This window comes from Oryx dammah, unplaced genomic scaffold (assembly GCF_014754425.2).
Source record: "Oryx dammah isolate SB20612 unplaced genomic scaffold, SCBI_Odam_1.1 HiC_scaffold_16, whole genome shotgun sequence".
Classification (NCBI taxonomy): Eukaryota; Metazoa; Chordata; class Mammalia; order Artiodactyla; family Bovidae; genus Oryx; species Oryx dammah.
The window spans coordinates 34877137-34904596 of record NW_024070200.1 but is presented as its reverse complement, the minus strand read 5'-3'; positions in this window follow the sequence as shown (position 1 = coordinate 34904596).

Sequence of the window (27460 nt, the reverse complement as noted above, 5' to 3'; positions counted from 1 at the left end):
GTATGGACTCCTGGGGCTGTGGTTGAGGAGTTGCTTGGAAAGAAGTCAGTGCCAGGGCCTGAGGGAGGGAGGGGAGGAGAACTAATCTGAACTGAGCACCTACTATGTGCTAGGCCTCTTGCTATGTGCTTTATGCCCATCATGGGACTTGAGCTTCCTAATGTCCACACTAGGAGGGACAGTATCTAAGTTTTGCTGAGGAGGAATAGAGGCCTAGGGGGTTATGGATATACCATTGGTAAGCAGCAAAACTTGGACTGCAAGGAGATCCAACCAGTCCATTCTGAAGGAGATCAGCCCTAGGATTTCTTTGGAAGGAATGATGCTAAAGCTAAAACTCCAGTACTTTGGCCACCTCATGTGAAGTGCTGACTCATTGGAAAAGACTCTGGTGCTGGGAGGGATTGGGGGCAGGAGGAGAAGGGGACGACAGAGGATGAGATGGCTGGATGGCATCACTGACTCGATGGACGTGAGTCTGAGTGAACTCCGGGAGTTGGTGATGGACAGGGAGGCCTGGCATGCTGAGACTCATGGGGTCACAAAGAGTCGGACACGACTGAGCGACTGAACTGAACTGAACTGAAACTTGGGTTAGGAACCCAGGCTAACTTCACATTTTTCTTTAAACAATCATAGGGGTCTGTGATGCATACTGAGAGGGAAAAGTGATGCTTCTGTTCATCTCTTGCCAGTGCTTGGCACACAGTAGGTGCTTAATAAAGTACTTGAATAATGAAAGAGTGAATTATCCTTTCTATCAGTCAGCAATGGGGAGAAGGGTTGGGCAGGGGGCACGGGGGCAGGGAGGCTTGGGTCATGGACTGAGGGGTTATTGCCTTGGAATGCACTCCTCTAGGCTCTTGCCCTGTTGTCCACTAGAGGGATGCATTCCAAGGAACACTGTATCTCCCACACACCCCAATTCTCCCGAGACTTTCTCCTGCCAAGGCAGCATGGAGACAGCACAGAATGAGCTAGCGTGGGAGACAGTGTGTCCTAGGCTCACCCTTGACTCTGCTACTCAGTTACTCTGTCACCCAGGATGAGAGGATTCTATTCTCTGGGTCTCAGTTCTATGTATGCAAAATATGATTCACCTTGAGAATCAGAGATGGTGTGCGTGGTACCTAGCCCAGGACCTGGAATATGTTAGGTGCTCTGTAAATACTGCATTTCTTTGACTTTTAGGTAACTTCCCCTTCTTTAAATATGTGTGAAATGAGAATACATCTTTAATTGGTGTATTCATTTAATGTAGTAGATGTTCTGTGCTCACTGGACTGTTTTATGGAGATGAACTCGAAGAATTCCAAATTCTTATGGAAATCATTCCTGTTTATCTGCTGGGAGCTATGTTTCTTGAGTTCCACATGGCCCAAGAGTTGCAATACTTCTGGGTCAGCCTGGGATGCCCAGAGTTGCTCTGAAGGAACAGCTGAGGTCATCTAGGTGGTGCCTACCTGCCCTCTCTCTACTTGTCCCAGGCCCACATGAGCCCAGAGCCCAGGGCTCTGCCTCACTTTCACCAACTCAAAGTGGTAGGGGTGGAAGACATGAAAGGACTTGATGGGGATTTGGAAGGACAACAGCTTCTCTTTCTTTTCATTGTCTACCACCTTGAGAATAACTTCTGGAGAGAGAGAAAAATGAACACAGGCTCATGGCAGGGCCCAGCTGATCACTGTCCCTCCGAGTGGGGTGAGACAGTGAGAGGTGAGCAAGGGGCCCACATTGAAGAATCAACATGCGTGCACAGAACACACAGATGCACACAACTTCACAAGCACTACTGAGCGCCTGCACAGGGTAGGGATCCACGCTAGGTGCTGTTGGGACCAAACAATGCAGTTCTCCCCTGCTCCCCAGATTCCCAGCCCAGAGATGAACACACACAGAACTGAGCCCAGTCCCCTTAGCAATAGACTCATGGACAGACATAGAGACACACACGTAAGTAGGGATAGTACCCCTTCCCAGGAATAAGGCCCCTTCCTGGGGTCGCAGACACTCTTACTAGCTCCTTAGGCAGGAGGGGGAGGGCTTGTCTCCCATATGTTGTAGAGGGGGAAAATGAGGCTCAGTAAGAAAAAAATGTTCTAATCAAAAATCTTTCAATGCAAATATCAAAAAAAGTCTATAAATGAAAACTGGTCTAAACACTAAGAATGATGTGCCATTTAGGAAACTCATTCCAAAGAGACTTCGTTTTGTCTTCAAATACATGAACTTTGGGATGAACTCTGAGGAACACCACTGACCTGAAAATAATCATGGTGATCCTACTCAGTAAGCACCGACTGATTGCCAGGCATAGGGATGGGCACTCCTGAGCCATTATTCCAACAAATTTCCACCACAGACCCTCAAGGAGGAATCACCATTTCTGTTTTTTAAGTGTGGACCTGGAGTTCAGAGAGGTGATCTAACTTATCAGCATCACATGGTTGGTAAATGGCTGATGTGAGAGGCTGGATTTAGTGACCTTGGACTCATCTTCCCACTCTGGAAACCTATGATTTGAGGAAGAAGAGGAGAGGGGGAAGGAGGAAATAAATAAGTGAATGGAGGAGGGAGGGAGATAAAAGAGAGATCTAGAGGAGAATGGGAAAGGGAGACTCGGGGTGGATGGATGTACTGGAGGGAGATTTCTGGATAGCCCCTTGCCCTTTGCCTCTCTTCTTGAGACAAGGACGTTTCAGCACCAGGGACAGCTGCCGGCCCTGCAGGCTCACTGGGAGCACAGCACTGCTGGGTCATGTGAGCTGAGTGGGTCATTTGGATGAGGGGGTGGAGGAGGAGCTGAGAGCTTTGCTGCTTACTCTTCCTTATTTCCTCCTCCCCACAGCTACTGTGGATGCACGGAAAGGGAAAGACACTTGCCAAAGTCCCTCAAGAGCCGGCCATATGGGATTCATGCTCAAAGGAAAGAGGGGGAAATAGGCACTGAAAGGACTTGAAGCTGCCTTGAAGAAAGGAGAATAAGGGACTTCTCTTGTGGTGTGGGCTTTCCTGGTGGCTTAGACGGTAAAGCGTCTGCCTGCAATGCGGGAGACCCGGGTTCAATTCCTGGGTCGGGAAGATCCTCTGGAGAAGGAAATGGCAATCCACTCCAGCACTCCTGCCTGGAAAATCCCATGGACAGAGGAGCCTGATAGGCTACAGTCCATGAGGTCGCAAAGAGTTGGACACGACTGAGCGACTTCACTTCAGTACAGTGGTTAAGACTCTGCGCTTCCACTGCAGGGGGTGCAGGTTCCATCTCTGGTTGGAAAACTAAGATTCCATATGCTGTGCAGCCAAAAATAATAATGCAATAAAACAGAAATATAGGGCTTCGTTGGTGGCCCGGACAATAAAGAATCCACCTGCAATCCAGGAGAACAAGGTTCAGTTCCTGGGTCGGGAAGATCCCCTGGAGAAGGGAATGGCTGCCCACTCCAATATTTTTGCCTGGAGAATCCCATGGACAGAGGAGCCTGGTGGGCTACTGATCATGGAGTCGCAGAGTCGGACATGACTGAGCAAGGAATACTTTCACTTTTTATTAAAAAAAAAAAAAAAAAGAAAGTAGAGTAAGGCAAGGGATGAAGTCAGTAGACCTAGTTTCTAGTACCAACATACTGACTTGCTTTGTGACTTGTAGCCAGTTACTTAACCTCTCTGAGCTTCATGTTCCTGCTCTGCAAAATGTTAATACTTTAAAGAATAAAAACTGTCCCTCTCCTAATAACTGCTGTAGGGAAGGGGTATATGTTTTTCAACCTATAAAATTCTTAGCAAATAAATGTTCCTTGTAGCAGTCACCCTTTTCTTGCTTATTAACCATCTGTAGTGTTCCATATGCTCACCCAGCTCTGAGCAGACTCAAAACATTCAGCTGGGGGATTCCAGTGCTCCCAGTCAAAGTTACAAGAGTAGCTGTGAAGCCTGAAGCCTCTCATGGCCATTACCCATGGGCCCTGAGTCCTCAAATCCAGTTGGAATTTGCTGAGGCCAAACAAGGGGTGAGTGCCTGCATTTCTCACCACCCCCTCCCCAATCTCTGGAGCTCTGTGTGGGCAGCCAGCAGATGAGCTGTAACTGGGGGAAATGGACAGCCATCCTCCCTGTTCCTGTCTCCTTGCTACAAACACGCCTCATCAGCTTCTTTTCTGGGCATTTTGCCCCTCCGGCCTCCTACAGCTCCCTTTGTGTGGCCGACAAGCCATTTCTGCCGCCAGGCTGCTCTGGCCCTGACATGGGGTCTGTGACTCCCCTTTGCTTTTCATTAACACATCCTTGAGCTACCTCCCACCCTTCCCCCACCTCTTGGCCTGGCCCCCAATCTCCCCCACCCCCCACTGCAGATATCACCACAGCAACCGGTTCCAGCCGGGTTCCAACAAGCATCCAGCTCCTTCAGGCTGCAAAGAGGCTCCTGAGAATTCTCCCTACTGCCCACAAGGTCTCCCCACCCTCTTGTCCCTCCTGCACTGAATCCTGCTTCCCCCTCTGCTACACAAGTGGGCCCCAAGGTCACTGACTCATCATGCCCTTTCCTGTAATCCCCCCAGATGTGGAGAGCCCAGGGCGGGATCACAGCCCAGGTCTACTCATCCCAACCTGCCAGCCTGTCAGCCACGCAGAGGTATACATACACACACACACGCAAACTATAGACGTTATGTACCAACAGGCTTACACCAGCTCCCAGGTGAGTCTAGCTGCACACACAACACACTGTTGCAGCCAGACATGTGAATGACACATACATACAAGACACGCAGATATGTGTGCCTATAGGCACAGGCACGTATTCACACACGCCCCTGAACCAGCATGTAGGCGTCATACGCAGGCGTACATGTATACATGCATGAGGTCCTTGGTCAGTTTCTCCTCCTTTTCCACATTTTCTCAGCAGCTCCACTTATCCCTTTAGAGGCAGAAAAGAAAAATCCTGGGGCTTGACCTAGAACCAGCTTCTTTCTCCTGTTACTGGTGCTTCTCTTCCACCCCTCCCTCTCTCCCTTTCCACCGTCTTTAGCAGCTGGGGGCCAATCTTTGTGAGGTAGACAAGGAGCTCTGTCTAAGTCTCCGGCAAGGTTTTCAAGGGGAGGAGTAAGGCCTGTCTTCGGAGGCGGGTCACCTGCAAGATGGGAGCCTGAGACTGACCAGATAAGACTGGCATTTGCAAGTCTGCACTAACAGAGCCTGATGCCAGCATCCACAGTTGTCCTGGCATCAGCCAGTCAATACTGCTGCGTGCCCAGCCTAAGCTCTCACCTGAGAATGGAAAACGGATGGGTCCCCAGTATGGAAAACACAAGTGTGCACACATATGTGTGTACAGGCATGTGTGCATGTAAGCTGCTTCAGTTGTGTCTGACTCTTTGGGACCCTATGGACTATAGCCCCCCCCGGCTCCTCTGTCCGTGGGATTCTCCAGGCAAGAGTACTGGAGTGGGTTGCCATGCCCTCCTCCAGGGGATCTTCCCTACCCAGGGATTGAACCCAGGTCCCTTCTGTCTCCTGCATTAGCAGGTGGGTTCTTTACCACTAGTGCCACCCAGGAAGCCCATATGTACCTTAAATTGCCTGCAGTGTCAGAATTTGCCAAAACACAGGACCTAGAAAGGCTCCCGGGGGTGAAGGAGTGAGAACTATTAGGTAGCTTCTGTGAACACGACCCCCGACCTCGGAAGCAGACATTCTACTGTCTGACAGCCTGCAGTGCCTGGGGAGGATGAGGCAGGACAACACAGCCATTCCAGGGAAGCAGGGGACCTCAGGAGCTACACTGAGAGCACGGGATCCTGGGCCGAGGTTCTCCCCTTACCAATCACTTGAGCTTGCGTCTGTGACATAAGTTCCCTGAACCTCAGTGTTCTCATCTCAGCAATGGGAGCAGCGCTGCTCCTCTGGGGAGGGGTGAGCCAACGAGCAATGCGCGGGGACGTGCCAGGAAGCAGTAATGTGCCATTTCAGTGGGAGACGGTGGTAATAACAACCATGAAAATAATAACAACGGTCGTAAAAAAGATAAGCTTTCATTGTCTGGAAAATTCATTTATGTGGAACAACTCATTTTTCGAGCAGGCTGGGGAGATGAGGCATGACAGCATTATGACTTTTTTCCTCTAAAGTGCTTTCAGCTGAGCCCAAGGAGATGTTCAGGTGGTCTCCAGCTGTGCTGAGGGAGCCTGGTTCTGCCTCGCATTCCACCCCAGCACGCCAGCCCCACCTGCCCCGCCTCCCCCTCATGCCCCACATTCTCCACTTGGATCTCCACTTTGACTGTGTCCCCCCTGATGGGGGCTTTGGTGGGCTCTGAGGGCACAGACGTGACTTCCTTGGAACTCCGGTTCTTTGCCCCCTCGGATGTGGTTTTCCTGGGGAGAGGAGCAGGCTGAGTCAGAGGGAGGGGGTCCTGCCTGTTGTTCCCTTTCTCAGACTCCACTGTCCATAAATCTGAGCAAAGGGTGGAAAGAGCATGACGCACTCCCTCCCAGGCAGAGACACTCATGTCAGCCCAGGCCCAGGGAACGCCAGGCCTTGCTCCTTGGCTGCCCTGCCTACCTGAGTGACCAAGGCACCAAAGGCTGAGGGTGGCGTAGAACTGGAGGGAAACACCTTGTCTGTCTGACTTCCTGCCCCCTGCCAGGTCAGGGCAGCCCAGCAGGCTGCTGAGTGCATAGACGCCTTTCTCCTGGCCCTCTTTGGAGGTTCTGGTGGGAGGGGGCCTTCGGCAGGGCAGCTGTACAGTGCCCCCTGCTTGGTCTCTCCTTAACCCTCATCCTCCCAGCTCCCCTGGCTCTGAACCTTTCCAATGGGACGCACACATACCACTGCCCTCTGCAGCAGCCACTGTGTGCAGGGCCCCGGGGCTGGGCACTTGGAGCTGGGCATGGGGTAGGGCAGGGGGTGCGGAGAGGTTTCAAGCCCATGAGACCTCAAGGTCCTGCAAGGTCAGGCTGTCCAAGGTGAGGCGGGAGTGTGGGCCTTCTGCATCCCAGAACACCCCACAGTTATCTGGGATAAGCAGCCCTGAGATCCTGAGCCATCAAACAGTTCAGTGAGGGAATTAACGCTTCTTCTATTGAGGAGGTTATTATATCAGGGCTGGAACAGGTGCTGCTACATTAACTGCAGCAATCACGGGTGAGGAACCATCCAAGCGAGCCTTGGCAGGGGGACCGCACTCGGGAGGGAGAAGCATCAAATGGCACCTCAGGGTGGGAAGCAGAGATGGCGTCCTCACCAACCCTTGGCCCCCACCTGCAGAGGCCCCCACCTGCAGAGGCCCCCACCTGCAGAGGCCCCCACAAGGAGTGTGGGACAGGCGAGTCAGCTCAGAAACTCAGAGCCAATGTGTCCCCTGTGTTAGCAGCCCCAGCCTGAGATCCTTCCCAGCCTAGCGTGCTTCTCTCCTCCAGGAAGCCCTCCGGGATGCCCCGGCCCTCACTGCTCCCTCTGTCCTCTCAACGTGAGTGATATAGGGGCCTGGAACTTTCCTTCAAACCTTTACAGCTCTACTACTATGGACACCCATTCATATGGGAGTCCTGTATCCAAGCTCTGGGGGTCCACTGAGGACTCCTCCCTCTGCTTCAGCTAGAGGTAGTATGGCATGGTGATGACAACAGGGTCCCTGGAGTCAGACCACATGGGCTCCAAATCCCAGCACTAACCCTGAAGTATGGGGCTTCCCAGGTGGCTCAGTGGTAAAGAATCTGCCTGTCAATGAAGAAGACACAGGAAACACAGGTTTGCTCCCTGGGTCGGAAAGATCCCCTGGAGGAGGAAATGCAACCTGCTCTAGTATTCTTGCCTGGAGAATTCCAGGGACAGAGGAGCCTGATGGGCTCCAGTCCATGGGGTCACGAAGAGTCCAACACAACTGAACACACAATCCTTAAGTAGCTGTGTGACCTTGAGCAAGGTTCATGACCTTGTTGGGCTTTACTTCCTTCATCTGTGAAGTAGGGGTGGTAATGCAGGGTCGTTGTGGACAAAAATTCATACATGTAAACTATCTGACATTGTTAAATACCACGAGAGTGTTAACAATAATGATAGTAGCAATAATTATAATAATTTTAGCTGCTCCTGGCCTGGTGTCTCTCCATCTTGACTCCCAACTCTTGGTCTGCAACAGGAGGTACCTGGCTGCTGTGACCAAAGGATGCAAAGAGCACAGGCTCTGGAGCCACGCCGAAGTGGTTTCAAGCCCACAGTTCTCTCCTGGCCGAGCACCTCCCCTCTCCGAGCCAGTTTCCTCTTCTCTAAGCAGCAGCTCCCTCTTAGGATGGTTATCAGGACAAGGAAGAAAGTATAATAAGCTTTAGCACCGACCCCCCTGCCACCTCAATGAGGTATGAAGGGGTGCCCATAGAGCCATACCACGGAGCCCCCGAGACTCAGTGCCCACCCACATACGGCCCTCACCTCCCCATGCCTGAAAAGCAGGTCCTTCAGGCCCAGGGATATGCGTGTGAGAGGCTGCCAGGCTGGAGAGGAGCAGGCGGAAAGGCTGGCGGGGTGGTAGAGACCAGCACGCCGTGCTCCTCAGTCCCTTCCTCCCAGCTCTGTGACCTCTGCTAACTGAGGGGTGACACCGGGACCTCTCCTCCTGCTGCTCTGCTCGGGTCCTCCCTCTGACAGCCAGCCCCAAGGTTGGAGACCGCAGAGCTCTCAGCAGCCTCCCACCAGCTCCCATGCCGCCTGTTCAGTCTGTTTCCCACGCCTCCCTTCCTCTGGGAACCAGGAACCAGGCTCCACGGAGGACAGAAGGCAGAGTGAAGCAGAGAGGCAGAAGCGCTGAGCAGGGAGTGATGTAAGGACATGTGTCAGGAGGAAGTCAGACCTTCTCCACCCAAACAGCAAGCCTGCTTCTGCAGGGCACGTGGCATTGCACCCCTGGGGGCTTAACTGAGCAAAGAGAGGACAGACCCACAGGGTGGGTGATGAACTTGAGTTGCAGCAGTGCAGTGACACAATGCAGGTTTTAACCCATGACCCCAACTTTCCAGCCTGTCTTCCACCCTTCTGATGTCTTCAACCTCTTGTCCCCTCCCCTCCTCTACATAAGCTCCTGGGCATCTGGCAGGAGGAATTTCAGGTGGAAAGACACAGGGAAGGGCAATGGAAAAGGCCAAGGGAGCCTGCTGGTGCTGACGCTGCTCAGGCATAGAAAGGGTTAGGCAAGCATCTCCCTCAGTGGGAGTACTGAGGTTGGGCACAGCTAGGTGAGCTGAGAAGAAATAGCTCAGGAGGGGTGAGGCCCCAGGGGAAGGATGGAGGCTTTTAGCAGGTGGAGGGAGGCTGTCAGGGTAATGGCTTTTCCTGGCATAAGTGACTCCTCCTGGTCTTGATGCTATTCTAGAAATGAGAGCTAGAGGGGCCTCTGATCCTTCACACAGTTGCAGAAGGAAACCAGTTCACTCCTGGCTTTCAGTCCCCACTCTGGGCCCCCAGCTGGTACAAGAGAAGCTGAGTTCTAATATCCCCCAGGCCTCTGATGGAGTCCAGGTTTCTTAGTGCAGTCTCAGCACCCAGGGCACCTCTCAGGGACCTGCCTTCACACAGGCCGCCTGCCATCTTGAGACCCTCCCTCCCTGTTCCTAAAGCCCTGGCCTGGCTCTATCAGGGGCCCGTGGGGAGCTGCCAGCTGCTGCCCACTGGCCCGGGGCTCAGACTTTATCCAGCCATGGGAGCAGGACAGCCACCCCAGGACGGAACCGGGCTTGGGTTCAGAGGCCCGGTGCAGTAGTCCTGGGTCCCAAACTGCAGGAAATGTAAACCCGCCTCTATCCGGCCTACCCCTCAGGGCGCGGGAGCGGGGGCCTGTGTGTCTGACAAAGTCCAGCCAGCTGCAAGTGGGAGGGGAGAAGCACTCTGCTTTGCTTTGTGAGGCCAGAACTAAGGGGAGAGTGTTGTCTGGTTCCAGGGGCCTCAGCTCTGAATGGAGGTGAGCTCCGAGAAGGCACAGAGGGCTGAGGGAGAAACAGGCAAGGCCCTGAGGTCCTCAGCCTCCACTGTCTGCCGAATGCCCTCCGGGGCACATACCTCAGGGGAAAACCAATGTGCCAAAGTCCCTGTGCCCAGGAAGCCTCCGCTGACTCCTTGGTTTCCCCTCTCCCATTACCACATGTGTGCATGTGTGGGTGTGTGTATGCAAGCGCGAGCGCACACACACACGCATACACACAGGCTGCCCCAGAGGTTTGTGTGACATGCTGTACCCGATCTTCATACCCAGCCTCCAGTCTGCTAGCCCTCAAGGTGCCTCTGTGTCTCTCAGCCCACCTCTTGCCCTGGCTGTCCTCTAGGTCTTCCACATTCCTCAAAATGAACAACTGCCAAGATCTGGCCTCCTCCTAGGCAGGGTTTTGGAAGGATGTCAGCCACCTGACTTGACCTGAGTGCCATTCCCTGGGCAGCCCTTGGGGATCAGGGGAAAGGGGAGCACTCCAGTGTGGGTCTGTTCTGGGTGCTGGGGTCCCAAATGGGCAGGCTCCCTAATGCTGAAAGACCAGAGGTATATTCCCAGAAACCCTGGGCAGGGAAGTGCTTGGGTAGATAGAGAAGGATGTGGTGGAGGGCAGAACTGTAGGTGGATGGGTGGCAGAGGAGGTCTTATGACCTTTTGACCTGTCCTCCACAGCCCTGCTGCTCTCTCACAGGGAACCTTAGAGGGAGGTGAGGAAACAGGTTCAGATGAAGACTGCTGCAGGCCAGATGCTGGCGTGCCACGACTGGGCCTCATTCTATTCTGAGAGGACAAGGAAACTGTCTTCTACCTGGACTCTCCATGCTGGCCTCTGAGCCAGGAAGGCCAGCCTCCCCCACCCTCCAGAAGCCCAAAAGGCAGCTGGATTCCCAGGTCACAGGGCTACCCCCATCCCCGGAAGGCACAGACAAACCCCATGACCACTTCCTGCCTCAGAGGCCCAGCCTTACACAATGTGGACAGGATGCAAGAGTGGGCCTCTGCAGAGATGGCCATCTGATCAGGCTGGTCAGAGGCTGGATTCCTGTGTTTCTGACCCTGCCTGAGATGGACCAGGGAAGGAATGTTTCCTGGAGGAGGCAGGGCTTGAACAGGTAGAAAGGAGGACCTTCGCAATTGGAGGTAGAGCCTGAGGCTCAAAGGAGCCGTGAGCCAATGGGCAGGTCTGGAGATGGGCTGGCGGTCCTCTCTAAGGTCAGTGGGTTGGGAGCCTGAGTTGGAGTAGTCAGAGAGGAAAACGAGGCTTGTGGTCCTCCCTGACCTCATCTCCTCTCCAGCCTTCTCTCCACGCCCAGATGTGGTCATCCTCTGAGGCCAGACAGGTAGGAGGGAAAAGCCCTGTTCCTCACACTTCTAGTCTTGGCCAAGGGATAGCTGGGCAAGAAGATGCTTCCAGAGGCTCCATGAAGGAGGAGCTGAGATCCGAGTCAGGGAATGTTTAGTCTGAATCTCCCCCTCTCGCCTCTCCCACATCACCAGATAACAGCCCATCCATGATGTCCCCCTCCCACTTCATGCTTGCCTCCCCCCGCCCAGCTCCCAGTGCATCTGATCCTTGTGGATTCTAAGCTCCTGGAAGGCTGCCACTTAAGGCATAAGTGGGGCTGTTATTCTCAGTGAAGTGATGGGCTCTCATCCTGGGTTTCATTTCTTAATTGGATGCTAATGAACCATCACTAATTGTTGATGGTGCTACACCACCTCAGGGGGGCCTCGATTTAGAGGATCGAAGGTGTAAGGCGGGTGTAAACTGGAGGCCAGTCATCTCGGCATCCACACAGACATGGTTTCTTCCCTGCACTCTCCTGTGGGCAGCGGGGACTGCTCTGGAAATCAGAAATGGCACACTCCAAGAAACTCTGAGATGAGCGCTCTGGCAAAGGAAGAAGTCTTTCTGTAAAACAAGAATGCTGATCCCCACACCCCCACCCACACTTCATCTGAAATAGCCTGGCTGTTCTCAGGGGAGCCCCTTATGGTCAACAGGCACCCCTCCCCCTGGAAGCTCAGGGAGACAGCCAGGCAGGGATAGTCTTTCCATATGGCCCACAGGAAAATCAGAGCCCACAGAGCTTTGGGGCTGGTCCAAAGCCAGACTCAAGCCCCAGTCTACCAGGCACTGTCTCATCCTTCATCCTCTCCTGGGAAGAATTTCCTTGTTTTCCAGAGACCCCTTTTGTCTCTGTTGAGGCAGGGGATGGTAGGAGGCAAAGAAAGGCCTCTGCTTGTGCCATCTGCCAGCCTGTGCAATATCTGAAGTGAAAGTTGCTCAGTCGCATTCGACTCCTGGTGACCCTATGGACTGTAGCCCGCCAAGCTCCTCTGTCCATGGAAATCTCCAGGCAAGAATACTGGAGTGGGTTGCCATTTCCTTCTCCAGGGAATCTACCTGACCCAGGGATCAAACCCAGGTCTCCCTCATTGCAGGCAGATCTTTTCCTCTGACCCACCAGAGAAGCCCTTTGGCATGTCCAGCTGTGGCCAATCCTGTGGCCTAGCTTGGTGAGGGACCCATTTCTCAGGCAGAGGAGAGAGGGTGCAGCTGTCCATCAACACCAGGTCCTAAAGGACGTCACGCCAGTCTCCTTGGGAAAGTACAACCCTGGAAGATCCACCATGACTTGGAATCCTTCTCAATGGGTCTCTCTGTGCACTCCCTCTGAGTATCCCCTTTCTCACAGATGCTGTTTTAGAGCAGGAATAATGTGGGCAGACATTTAAGTGAACTTCCCAGCTTCAGAAAAATGACTTGAGACACAGAGCCTGCCTCCTGTCCCCTTCCCAAGAGACAGCCTCCCTTAGGAGTTCTGGTTCCCATGTGCTGGGGCCTGGAGCCTGCTCTGCTGCCTTCTGCCTTGGGAGACTGTGGGCACAGGGCAAGTGAGGGGTACCTGTTACTCACCACTCCATCTCCCTCCACTAGACTGTGAGCTCCTGGAGGACAGGGATCTGCCTTGTTAGAGTTGCAGTTGTTCCCAGCTCCCAGTCTGGGCACAGTGGGTCCCAGCAAGTGTTTGTGGCATGAAAAAAGGGGCGCCGGACCCTTGGAAAAGCACGTGGAGACAGAGGCAGCCCCTCCTCGCCAGCTCTGCTAGGCCAGCCCTCAGCCTGGACTGCTGAGACCCTGCTTTAATCTGGGGAAGCTCATCAGGACCACCCTGGAATCAGTTCTAGCCTAGGAGGAGAGTTCAGACCCCAAGTTCTAACCCAGAAGCGTGTCCTCACAAGGAGGCAAGCAGAACCCAGCAGTGGGGGCTGGGACCTCTTGAGGTTCTGGTGCCTTGGGGCTTTGAGACCCATGGTGCAGATTGGACCCTGGCGTCTCTGTCCCAGCTTGGCGCCCTGGGGCTGGATCCTGAATCCTGGTTCTCCTGGCCACACTGACCATCCTGATCACTGCCCACTGTAGCCATGGTCTGGCTCCCCAGGTCCAGCTTTTCCAACACCCACAGGACATCTCAGCATGCACACGGCACTCCCCACAAGCCCTGGAACTAATTGGGAAGTCGGCAAATGAGAGACGGGGCGGGAGAAGGTCAGGACCATGAGCCCTTCCCCTCACTCAGGGCCAGCCGCACCTCTGTCTCCAACTTTGTGGGAGCAGGAAAGAGGGAGGCCACAGCCCACCTCCCCAGAGATAAAGCCCCTCAGCCTTCTGAGCATTCCCGGGCCAGAGAGGCTGGGTAGGTGCTCAGTCTCATGGGCTGTGGGTCTCTTGAGTCCTGGCCTCACTGCCTACTGGGGCTTCTCAGGTGGCGGTGGTGGTAAAGAACATACCTGCCGAAGCAGGAGACACAAGAAATGCAGGTTCGATCCTTGGGTCAGGAAGATCCCTTGAAGGACGACGTGGCAACCCACTCTAGTATTCTTGCCCGGAGAATCCCATGGACAGAGGAGCCTGGTGGGCTACAGTCCATGGGGTCGCACAGAGTCAGGCACAACTGAAGTGACTTAGCACACGTGCACGCACGCAGAACTGGCTACTGATTGTGCGGGCTCATCCTTTAAACATCTGTGAGCTCAGCTCCTCCCAACAGTGTAACTCACAATGTCTCTGTAACACACAGGTTTCTGGATGGACAGCGAACCCCAGAGGAGGAGGGGATGAGGCAGCCAGTTTGGGGAAGACAGTCTGGCATAGAGCGTACACTGACTGGTGGGTCCAGGGGCTGGAAAGGTCTGAACTGGACCCATACATTCTGGAACCCCCAGAATTGGGGTGGAGGTGGGTAGTCTGGGGTGGAGGAGATGTCTCAGGAGTGTAGAGATGCAGGGGAGGGTCTAGGACTGAGCAGGGAGCATGGACGTTCACAGGGTACAGGGAGAAAGGGCCCCACAGAGGAGTGGGCAGAGAGAGAAAGGAGAATCAGGACACTGAGCGTCCTGGGAACAAAGAAAGAAAGGGCTTCAAGAAGTGGGGATTGGGGCTTCCCTGGTGGTCCAGTGGCTAAGACGCCACACTCCCAATGCAGGGAGCCCAGGTTCGATCCCTAGTCAGGGAAGTAGATCACACATGCTGTAACTAAGACTCTGTGCAGCCAAATAAATCAATATATATATATACATATTTTGAAAAGGGGGGATGCCTCTCGGACTTGTTCAAAGGATGAGCAGTCATGGGGAAGTCTGTGGCCCCTGGGAGGGCAGGGCGGTCAGTGACAATGAATGCGGAGGTTGAGTCTAAGTGGGCTGAGGGTTCAGGAAGGGAAGACGAGGAGGTGAGACTCAGATCCAACTGAGCAGAGGCGCTCGTTCTGCCTGTAAAAACTGGCCGATTTCACATAACAATCTGGATTCCCATCTTCTCTTGAAAACTTGAGAGCTCTAATCACTCCAGAATTGGGGTGGAGATGGGTAGCCTGGGGTGAGCAAGATGTCGTACACCTGGCTGACTTCTGTACCTATTAACTGGCATGGGCCTTGAAGGGGCTGTGACTGTGCCATCCCTGATGCCATTCCTTCTGGTGGAATCTCACTGTGTGTGTAGGGATGGGAGAGGACAGAGACGGGAGCGCACAAGGGCAGAAGGAGCTGAATTAGAACCCGAGTCCTGGCTCCCTGCCCAGTGGCCTCCCATCCTCTTCGATAGATGCTAGACTACAGGCGTGTGGCCCTGAAACCTGGGGGGCCAGGTGAGGGCAGAGCGAAGTCCGACCACGCCTGGATGGGGAACCAAAGCTCCGGGCTCCTCATGGTGTCCTGGGAGGAAGGAGGAACCCTGTCAGCAGTTTTGGTCATGCTCAGAAATAAGCAGACCAGAAAGTCTGTGTCTAATGCGATGAGGACACCAGGAAGGCCCCCCCCGGCCTGCCTCATTGCCTGAAATCACTCCACTAATACTTGCTTCAGTTTGTAAGCTCTGTCTTTCTGGGCTGCCCCTCTGGGGTTCCAGCACCCCCGGGGGAGAACTCAGGCTTTGGGGGTTTGAATAAAAGTTTCAAGTATGAGAAGACCTCAGGAGGCCTTGGCAGCAGTGATGGGGGAACATTGGGAAAGAACCCTGTGGCTTCAGTCTGGCTTGGGGGTCTCCCACCAACTTCCTTTTAAACACTGATGCCAGCTGTGTTTATAGCTCTGGGCCACAGGGATGTTCTCATTGAACAAAAATTCTGAGGCTCTGAGCCTCAGGGGACTGACGTCACTTGGAGCAGGTGCAGGTAGGTCAGGCTGTGGCATAGGCAGGAGGCCCTGCAGGGAAGATAAAACTCAGGATTCCAGGGCTTTCTCCTCCATCACACGCCTTCTTCCACGGGCATCCTGCTGGGAAGGAAGGAGGCTTGGCCTCTGCCAGAGCAAATGGCTGGTGGCCAGATGGGGACAGTATTCTTCATCTGCTCCACTCCCACTGGCCAGCCATGCGATCTTAGTCAAGTCCCTCCACTGCTCGAAGTCTTGGCCTCCTTTGCTATTAAATGGGGCCAATGTGACTGGCCTCCCTGGGCCACTGTGTTAGAGCCAGAGTACGTGGAGAACCAAGCGCTGAGTGAGCTCAGTGTGGGACCTTCCCAGCAAATGTGGGTTGCTTTTTAACTTCACATGACCACTGTCACTGGATTATTTTTGTTATTATAGTGTTATTTTTGTAAGTCCAATGCTCTGACTGCTGAGACAAGCTCCTAGGGCACCTATGGGGTCTTATTGGGCCTCTACCCACTTCGCCCTCTGGGGGCCTTGGCCAAGGCCCACAACTGGACATGGGCAGGTGTGAGCAGTCAAGGCCCAGGAGGGGTCTTCAGAATAGTCACTGGATCTTCTCTGCAATTCTGGGACCCCGATGCCAACATCACCTTCCAAGGGCAACAGCTACATGAAGATCAAGGCAGAGAGTGAAGTGGAAAAGACCGTTTGGATTTTGGAATCCTGGCTGGGATACTCACTAGCTCTGTGATGTTGGGCAGTCATGAAAATGCTCTGAGCCTTAGTAACCTAAGGACAATGTTACCTACTTAACAAGACCAAGTGATGATTAAACATCACACACACATACACACAAACACACGCACACTCCTAGCCCATTTGACAGGTATATGGTGATGGAGGTGTAGTTGCTAAGTCATGTCCGACTCTTGTGATCCCATGGACTGTAGCCTGCCAGGTGCCTCCGTCCAGGGGATTCTCCAGGAGAGAATACAGGAGTGGGTTGCCATTTCCTTCTCCAGAGGATCTTCCCAACCCGGAATCAAACCCAGGTCTCTTGTATTGCAGGCAGATTCTTTACCGACTGAGCTATGAAAGAAGCCCTGGATACATGGTAGACACTTGAAAAATATAACCATCTTCAACTTGGCCTTTCTTACTAGGACCTTAGACAAAAGTGCCCTACTTTTAATAGCTTCTTCAATTAGTCATCAGGGTCAGGCTCAGTCTGGGGCCAGAGTCATAGCTCTCAGGCTTGTCCAAAAACCCCCCAAAGATCCTGAGTATGACTAACTGGGCTGATCTGTGCCGTCTCTCTTACCCTGGCCTGGACCAAGCCGGTTCCATGTGTACAGAGGAAGCAGCCCTCCCCCTCCCAGTACTGGCTTTGTCCCTGCTCTTTAGCCCTGGGCAGTAAGCAATCACAGAAGCAGCTGCCAATGGGCAACCCAGCCATCCAGCCCTTGGCCAAGGGTCAGAACTCTGCAGGCCATCTCCTGGCTGGTCCCCTCCCCACACTCTGCATGCTGGGATACTCCCCACCTGACAGGGCCACTGTCTTCCTGGTCCCTGCTGTGCTCCATCAGGCAGGTCTCTCTGTGCCAAGCTGAGAGGCAGGTGCTGGGCACTACTCAGACCCCAGAGCCTTGAATCAAGCCACTCAGGGGAGCCCCTGGGCCTGGCCACAGGCCCAGCAGACCTCGGGGTGTAATCTGTTGGGGGGTACACCTGGAGCTCTTGTTGCCTGTAAGGAACTGAGACGGTTTACCAGGCCAGAGCACAAACCAGCCCAGCAAGCCTGGAACTAGCAAGGATGCCAAGTCTTATATCCTGGCCATGGGAAGACCAGAACTCAGAGAGGGGCAGGGCCCAGCCTGGGGTCACACAGGGATTCAGGGGCCATGGGCTCAACCCTGGGTTTTCCTGATTCCACTTTGCCTTCTCTCCATTGCTCTGTGCCTCTGCTACGTCTCAGGTGCCCACTGTGACCCCTACTGAGGATGTCCCCTCACCCTGTGTAAGGTTTTATATCTGCCAGCATCTCCCAGTTGGTGGTCTGGCTCCCCCATTTCTTCAGCCCTGTGGGGCCGGTTCTCAGGTGAGGTATTCAGCTTCAAGAGGTAAAGTAACTTCCCCAGGGTCATGGAGCATGCTCAAAATACAGCCAGATTCATTCTTTCATCTGTTTATTTGTTCATTCAATAATTATTGAGAGCTTCCTAAGCTCCAGAGACTATGTTGAAAGTAGGGATAAGATGGTGAGGGAAACAGACCTGGGGTTGCTCATGGGGCACAATGGGAGGAGGCGCTGATGAAGAATAAGTCACTAATCACATCAAAGCACATAAACCACGCAAAACTGCAGCAGCAACCCTGGAGAAGTACAGAGTCCCATGGCAGCGTGTAATAGATGAGGATCTGGCCTGGCCTGGGAGGTGGGGAGGGCTTTCTTGAGGCGGTGATGACTGATGATCCCCCAAAGAGCGGGGATAGAATGTTTTGGGGAGGGAGAGTGCAAAGGCCTGGTGTGAGAGGGAAGAGGGACTGCTCAGAGAATTGAGAGATGTCTGTCCATCAGGTATGGCTGGAGCAGACAGAAGGAGGTGGGGGGTATCATGCTGCTGGGGAGCTGGAGGGACTGACAAAGATCTAACCATGTTGGGCCTAGAATTCTCTTTACCTTGGGAGCAATGTGAAAGCATCAGAGAGTTCCACTGGTACCGTGGCACCACCGTATCAAATGATAACCTGCCTTTGAAGGGGGTTTGAAAAAGGGTCATGTTAGATGTACCAAGAGGTGAAGAGTGCAGTAACCTAAGGTGGTGGAGCTGGGGGAGAGGAGCAGCCAAAATCAAGATCACAGGAGAATTGACACGACTTGGCAGTGGATTGAATGGGGGAAAAAGAATGTGATTACTGATGCCAAGATGGGGAGGAGCTCACATGAAGAGAGAGTATAGAGAAATAAGAGAGAGACTGTGGGTTGCAACCTGGAACAGGCCAACATGTAATTCCAGGTAGATGAGATAGAGTTACACTTCAAAGAAAATAAGAGTAGGGCATCTTGGAAGCCAAGACAAGGAAGGGTTTCCAACAGAATGAGTGGTCATGAGGGGCTAATGCCACTGAGAGATTACAGAAGATGAGACCCGTTGGATGGAGAGCTAGGCATGGTGATTACTGGTGATTTTAAACAAAGTTTTGGTTCGACGGCATCACTGATTCAATGGACATGAACTTGGGCAAACTCCAGGAGATGGTGAGGGACAGGAAAGCCTGGTGTGTGGCGAAGAGTCAGACCCAATTTGGTGACTGAACAACATTTCAGTGAAGAAGTGGGGTCAGATTGGAAGCAGGTCAATGGCTCAGCCGGAAAGAGGCAGAACCAACCACAAGATGAGCCACGTGGACCTGTTGGTCTGGCATAGTCACCACTGGGGGACACACTCTATTACTAGATTTTCTCAAGGCTCGAGCCTTCATGATGGAGGGAAGTGGCTAAACCCCAGACTAGCAAGGCCCCGTCTTTGGACCTGAACCCTACCTATTCTGTTCCTCACTAATGAGTTGAGTGAGTGAATGGCTTTGGGGTGCTCTCACCCACTCCACCTCTCTGGCCCCAAAATGGGCTTGCCTGCTGGGATTGCAATCACTCAGAGAGAAGGAGGGAACCAGACAGAGGTAGGAACCCCAAGGACCATATTCCCTATCTGAGGTGAGACCAATGGGATGGCAGAAAGTAGGGAACTAAGCCAGGAATCGAGGAGAGAGCACCCAAACACAGGCAACAAAAATCTGAGGGGGGGGAAAAAAACTTTGAAAGAACATAAAATTCCATATATATTCAATATATATTATATAATATGATTTAATATATATTAAACATACAATATATATTTCTAGCATTGAAATATTCATTGTGAGTGAAATGAAAGCTTTGGTGGACGTGCTCTGTTGCTGTGTATTTGAAATCAGGCGTGGAAGGGCGAGGGCAGATACGGTATTCTTTCCAGGGTGTAGGGCTTCTGAGGGTCCCAGTCCTCCGTCTGGGGCTCCTGCCTGGTGCCGGGGCTCGCACTGAAAGCCCCTTTCAGGTTCTGACAGCTGGGCCTTCTTTCTCAGAAGCCCCCCCACCCTTCTGCTTGTATTTGCATCTCATTAGCACCTCCGCGGCTGGTGGCAGCTCTGCCGCCTGGAGCCCTGGAACGCAGGCTACAGGCTCGCCCAGGCCCTGCTCCCTGCCCCCTCTCTGGAGGGAGATGGATGCAGGGATGCGCTCCCCCGCTACCCCCGTCCACCCCTCCACACCCTTCACCAGGGCGCCGCCGCTTGGCTCCCACTGCGCGTTCCCATGGCAACCGGGTGCCGGCGCGGGTCGCGGAGCCCTGGGCCGCCCAGCTCCCCGCCCCGCCACCCAAGCTGGATTGGTGATAGGCAGGGCCTCAATCTCCCGAGATGATCGGCGATAATTGGTTTATGGAAATAGCGGAGGGGAAAAGGGAGGTCCCCGCCAAGCCTGCTCCCAGCCACCTGTCCTTCCTTACGACGGAAATGGAGGGGGGCGGGGCGGGCAGGGCCGGGGAGCTGGGCAGTGGAAACCCGGCTTTCGAGACAAGCAAGTGTGTCACCTGTTGCGCTCCAGCTCATCCTCTGTCCCACTCGCTGTGTGAGTGCCTGTGGCCGGCTTGTTGTCATAGTAACCTCGGATGTTTGCCTCAGTATTCCTTGACCCCTAAGTCTGCTCAGGCCTCTACTGGGCATATTGTTAGGGAAATGGAGAGGGGTAGAGGGGGTCTGTCCTTGGAAATCCCAGTGTGGGGGACAGAGGAGCAGCACCTAATTTTGTTTATATAAAGTATGTCAGACCAGTGTTGCAGCTGCTGTGGGTCCCAAAGCAGGGACAGCTCAGCTGGGATGGGTGCCCCGAGGGGGAGGCGCACAAACCAGGCTCTGAAGGTGGATTTCAGCTGGGGTAGGCACTCCCCCAAAGGAAAGGTGGACAAAGCCTGCAGGAGGGGAGGGGTAGGTAGCCTGGTGGGGAGGCCTAAGGGCTCCCATTGTCTACAGAGGGGCTAAGGGATAGCAAGTTCATGGAGGGGTTACTGCACATGCTTTATAATCAAGACTGAGCAGATGTTACCCTCCCCCCATCCATATAGAAGTTTGGTTGGACGGAGACTCTTGTCGCCCCTTGATGCCCTTCCAGCAGAAGTGAGGTCCAGGAAGCATGCAGTGTACATGACATACCAGGTCTCACTCGGATACCAGGCTGCACGAAGCATGCTTCCTGACTGCAGCTGGTTGGAGGGGAGGGAGCATGCATTAAGGGATCAGAAGGAACCAGGGAAGCCCCATAATAGAAATGACCAAAGAAGGTGGCACTGGTGGTGAAGAATCTGCCTGCCAATTCAGGAATCACAAGAGACACAGCTTCGATCCCTGAGTCAGGAAGATCCCCTGGAGTAAGAAATGGCAACCCACTCCAGTATTCTTGCCTGGAGAATGCCATTGACAGAGGAGTCTGGCAGGCTATAGCCCATGGGATCAAGAGGTTGCAAAGAGTCAGACATGACTGAGCACCATACACGTATGCAAAGAAGTGGTGGGGATGGAGGAGGAGGATGGTCATGGGGCCCTTACCCCAGGACTGGGCATGGTAAGATGGAGCACTCAGAGGCTGGGAGAGTTAGGCCTTAGGCTCTCAGAGGCTGGGAGAGGTAGGCCTTAGGCTTTCTCCTTCCTTTGACCATCACCTCCCACTGAGTCCAGCCCAGGTCTCTGCATCTGGGGGCCCTGCCTTGCTGATGTCGATTTGTGGCCAAACCCTGGTGGTTGTGAGATCAAGGAGTGGCTCTTCCCTCCTCCCCAGCCATGGTGAGCAGCTTCCCACACAGCAGGGAAGATGTGAGACCTCGCCTTTGCAGAGCCCACAGTCCCTGGGTGATTCACACTTGGCCTTCTTTCCTCTCTGGGTGTCACAGTCCCAGCCCTGAACGTTTGGGTACTCATATCCCAAATATCCACACGTTGGTTTCTGCTCCAGCCTGCACACCATCCCTGACCCTGCTCTCAACCAGCTAGCTATTTATACTACCACGTAGGGCCATGGTGCAGAGCCATCCTTGCAGGCGGGAAGGTTGGTGGCCCCATGGAGAGTGACCGCTATGGCCTCCTTATGAGGGGGAGCCAGGTGGCTGATGACAGAGTGCACCTTCTGGGAGGTATTCATGGGGTCTTCTGGGCCCTCAGTGACCTGTGGAGAAAGCCGGGGCTGAGTGGTCTCTTCCAGGGTGGCCACCTCCCTTTATTGCCTCTTGTCCAAGTAGCTGCTTCCCTCTGTCATCCCCATACCCAGTCTGCAACTACAGGGGCAGTCAACTTTGACCCCTTTTTCTCTGTACCGCTGTCCCACCCTCCGCGTCTCTACCTCCCTCTTGCCTCCCCCAGTCCTGATCCAGCACTTTCTATAGAATGAGACAAGCCGCTTCACCTTTCAAGTCCAGCCAGTCCCACCTCTAAGCCTTTGCATTTACTGGCACCTGTGTCTGTAATTTCGAAATCCTGCCTGCTTTTGAGATTCTGGCGATTGGCCCTCTTCGCTCTCTCCTGTAACTTCACCCTAGTCCATCCTGTTACCCCAGGTCCCACCTGTGCATAGTGCTTTATATTTTTTTAGAATATTTATTTATTTGGCTGTGCTGGGTCTCAATTGCAGCATGCGAGATCTAATTCCCGGACCAGGATCAAACCTGTGCCCCCTGCATTGGGAGCTCAGAGTCCCAACCACTGGACCACCAGGGAGGTCCAGCACTTTCTAGGTTACAAAGGCTTATCGATGTCCATGAAGTCCCCCAAAGCACTAAATGGAGATGAACGAATGTGCCTTTCCCAGATGCCTCATCCATCTTCTACCCAGAAAACCCCATGGACCATGGAGGAGAAGAGGGGCCTACCGGCACATGGGGTCTCTAGTCTGGATGCCCCAAGCAGGGGCTCACACGTGCAGGGGCTCATCAGCTCAGCATTTTGTGGACTCACAAGCAGAGAGCAGAACCCTGAGCTGAGGGCAAAGAGGGCAAAGTGGGAAAGGGAGGGAGCTTCCCGAGGCCCAGGGCAAGCTCAATTTGACTCTGGAGGCAGTGGGGAGTCCACGGAGGGAGGCAGAGTTAGGGTACGAGGTTGCTGTGGTTGGGATGTTCATCCGTCGGGCTGCTGTAGTTGGGGTGTCCAGTCCTCGTCAGTTCCTTGGCACTGATAGCCTGACCCTCTTTCCCAGGGTCTGGGGTTGACACAGTTGACCTAGATTAAACCTCATCTGGCAAGAGGTGCCCCCCACCACTACCTTATGTCCCTCCCGCTAATTCATAAGCACCAGCTGATGTGAGAGGCCCCCCTGGTCCTGGGGGAGAGGCAATGGACTTCCTCAGGTTGGAGAGGGGGTCCTGGGAGGATACGGAGGGAATTGGGGGCTGACCGTCTTATATGGGAAACTTGAACTATCAGATCTGCATTCCAAGGCAGGCCATGGCAGGGGAGGAAGAACCCTCAAAGGGGGAAATGTCCACAGAGACCATCAAGAATGATGTGAGACACTGACTCACAGAAAATCAAGGATGAGTCCTATGCAGGCTTTGTGCAGATGGCTGGGTCCCCTGGCTCCCTCTGTCCTGATAAGCACCGAGTGCTGGAAAGGCTGGGTTTAAACTAACTCTGCCTCTCAGTATGGCGGGAAACAAAGCCAAGTGTGCTCTGAGAATCAGTTTCCCTAATGTGACAATGAGTCCTTGGACCAGCCTGTCTGACACTTACCTGCTTCCTCTGTGAGGGTCCAGGTTCCCCAGACACTGCTCTGCCTTTGAGCCTGGGGGCCTTGGGCACATTTGCTCCTGGCTGTGGGAAGTCTCCAGGCAGAGTGAAAGGGAAGGGCTTTCATGGATGTGATTTCAGGCAGCTCTAGTGCCACCCCAATCCATCAGCATGTCCCGCCAGCTCTACCTTCAAACCGCATCTAGAATTGAACCCTTCACACCATCTCCACTCGGGTCTGAGACGCGGGATTCCTGCACTCGCCTCCTCATCACTTTCCTGTTCCTTCTGGCCCTCCTGCCACCCCGCCCCCTCTCACTAACAGCCAGAGCAATCCTCTGCGTTTCAACCAGACACCACTTCTCCGCTCAGGCTTCTGCAGTAGCTCTTTGTTTCTCACACAGCCACACCGTGGCCTGTAAGGACTGCACACTCTGGTCCAGGAAACCGACCTTGTCTCATCCCCGAGCCCCTTGCCCACTCGCTCTAGCCATGCTGGCCTTCTAGTGATCTCTCATGCCCTCCAAGCTGGCTTTTGCCTCCCAGGCTTGGCCCTGGCTGTCCCTTTTGTCTGGACTGCTCTTCCCTACAAATCCATTTCTGCAGCTTGTTCCCTCACTTCCTGTGCATCTGACTATCAGAGAGGCCTTCCTGGTACAGGCTGTGGTCCTTGCTTAACAAGATGGCTACTTGGGAGGTGAGAGCATCACTCCCACGCCCTTCCCCCAGCCCAGAAGGGCCCACCCTACAGAGATTCTCCTTCCTTTCCTCTGAGGAGCCCCTCCCCCTAGCCTGGGACCCAGCAGGAGCCATCACCATCTGCAGAGGTAACCCCCGCTTCCTCCCCTATTCCTCTGCCAGGCCAGGGCGGGAGGAGGAGGAGGGAGGTTGTACTCAGAAGGACTCCTGCCAGGTGGAGGGGGAAAGAAGGAGAAACAGCTGCAGAGCCACCCCCAGGCTCATAGATCACTGTTCCACCCTCACTGCATGCCCCGTAACCCACTCACTCCCCAGCAGGTTTTCTGGTGTGGTGATCCAGGAGCAAGACAAGCAGCCCAGGGATCAAGAGACCTAGGTTTCAACCCATCCATGTCCCCAGCTCTTTGGAAAACCCCTCTGAGCCTTAATTTTCCCACTCAGTCAATGGGGATGTCCGGAACCATTGGTAGTTCAGTTCTCTCAATGATTTGGCCTCAGGTTCCTGCGGTGAGGTCAGGAGAGGTGACTAATGTCCCTCTCACTCCCAGGTTCCCAGGAACTGCCTAGGATGGTAGCTCTAGCACCCTCGTGGCTGTCATGAGCTCCTGAGGTCCCTGGAAGTGAGTGCCCAGCAGCATGGCAGTGCCCAGAGGCTCTCACCGACTTCCTGGCAACCCCAAGTCGGGCCAGGCATTGTGCAGACCAGGCCATGTGTGGTGCCTCTCTATGTCCTCCTCATCCTCGGTTCCTCTCCTCTGGACAGCTATCCGGGAAATAAAGCTTGCAGGGGGGTTGGCAAGAACTGCTCATGCTTCACTTTCAGGCATGTGCCCACTGGGCAGGCTGGCCCAAGGCCTGGCATCAAGCAGGACCTGGAGGAGGCACAGTGGGCCAACCTTTCTGCCTTCCCCTCTTCCCTCAGATGTGTGCCTGTATCGGGATCAAGGCCTTCCCCACCTCTTGCCCTTCCCAGGCCTACACTGGAGACTTTATCAGGGAGTAGGATATGTCCACATGCCGGGTTCCACGTGGGGAAGTGAACTGATGATGAAACCAAGTCTCTGGTCTGACAAACCCATCTGTGAGAATGAGCTGAGCCCTGGGGAGAGAATTCACGTCCCCTGAAGACACTTCCTATAGGCCAGGGGGCAGAGCTGGATACACACTCACCATTGGCTTGCTCCGTTAACTCACCCAACACTGCCAGGGTGCAGAAATCAGTAGGCGGGATTTCTAGGCAGAGGTTTGGCTGGTTTGCATGCATGCTAAATTGCTTCAGTGTATCTGACTCTTTGCAACCCTATGGACTATAGCCTACCAGGCTCCTCTGTCCATGGGATTCTCTAGGCAAGAATCCTGGAGTGGGTTGCCATGCCCTCCTTCAGAGGATCTTCCTGACCCAAGGATTGAACCTCCATCTCTTATGCCTCCTGCATTGGCAGGTGGGTTCTTTACCACTAGCATCCAAGGCTACTCAGCCTGTACTGGCAGGGCTGGGTTATGAGAACCCAAACCTGCCTAATGCCAAAGCACAGCTCTCTCTGCCCCACCACTGGGCTCCGGCATGTGGGCAGGCTCAGAAGTTGCTAATTCCAGTGTCTCACCCTCCAGACAGTCTGTCATGCCCTCAGTAAGCCAGGATTAGCCAGCAGATGTCCTGAGGGACCTGTGACTGCCCATCGCTCAGGGCATCTGGGGATGTGTGTAGTGGAGGGAGGGGACAAGGTGGGGTAGGAAGATTGCACCAGGAGTGAAGTGGTTAATGGTCTGTGTGGTAGGCACTTAAATTGGTTCTGGTGGGGAGGGAGGTGGAAGGAGACAGATTTCCAACCTCTCCTGGCCACTCCTCTGCTCCAGCAATCTGGGAGGCCATGGGAAGCAAGGAAGGCAAGTTCCACCCTCCAGGGTATCCCTGGATCTGAAAGCCATGCCACTGGAGAGGCTCTGACTGGGGCAAGAGGAGGGGCTGCTGGGCTGGGAGGGATGGGAGGAATGCCCCTGATCAGTCGTTTGGGCCGATTCACTCCAGGGGCCCCTGTTTCTCCAGCTGCATCACAAGGGCTTGGAGTTAAAAATGCCCCTCGTGTTCCTTCTCATTTCAGTATTTAAACTTGCCTGGGAGTTATGATGGTCATGGTGAGGCCCTTTTAATAGGAGAGGAGGCAGGCTCAGGGACACAAAAGGCCTTTCACTGAAGCGCACAGCTTAGCTCATAGGCACAGAGCCGGAAATGCAACTAGGATCCATCCACCTCCACATCCTCTGTCTCTACCCTGCTCTCACCAGCTGTTCTTTGGAGGTGACATGATTTCTCTGAACCACAATGTGTATATTCAGGCAGGCTCATACCCTGAGGAGCCAGTACCAGCAAACAGTACTAACAGAAGGAGTTGCGGCGCTTGGAGCAGGAGAGGTTTTTCAAAAGGACGTAGAAGCCAACAATCATAAAGAAAGGGACTGATAGATGGATTATATTAAAAGTCCACACCAGAGGACTTCCCTGGTCATCCAGTGGTTAAGAATCTGCCTGTCAATGCAGGGGACATAGTTTCGATCCCTGGTCCCAGAAGGTCACACACATGCCTAAGCCCATGTTCTACAACTAAGAAACCTGAGGCCTTAGAGCCCTTGCTTGCTCTGCAACAAAAGAAGCCACTGAAGTGAGAAGCCAGCTCACCCCAACTAGAGAAGAGTCCCCGCTCCCTGAAACTGGAGAAAGCCATGCTCAGCAGCGAAGACCCAGTGCAGCCAAACAATAAAATAAATTTTAAAAATCCGTATTATCTTCTATAATGGTGCAAAATTCACCACAATACAAAAAAGAAAAAAGACAAACTAGAGGTAATATCTGCAGTATATATAAAAGGACGATATCCCTGATGTACAAAGAACACTGAAATCTATAAACATTACCATATCAGAAAAAACATGAATGGAGGATTCACAAAGAAATACTAATATGTATTATTAATATGTGACATGTGATTATGTATATTACAGACCTCCTTATAGGGGGTTCTAGCCAACTATCAAAAATGTTTCCCAAAGCTGTGAACCAAATAAAACACATCTGACTCCTCCTCAGGGTTCCCGAGATCCCCAAATCCAGTTGCAGGGGCAGGTGGGAATGAGCTTCCAGAACCAGCTGGCAGTTCAGGGCCCCCCAGGTCAGTCCAGTTGGGTTCCTGGCCCCAAGTGGTGGTGACATTCCAGAAGGAGGCTTAAAGGGGGAGGGTGGAGCCAAGAGGAGGAACCAGCTGGGGGTAGAGAACACCAGGAACCAGAGACACCAAAGTCAAGGGTAATAAAGTAGAAACCGCACTG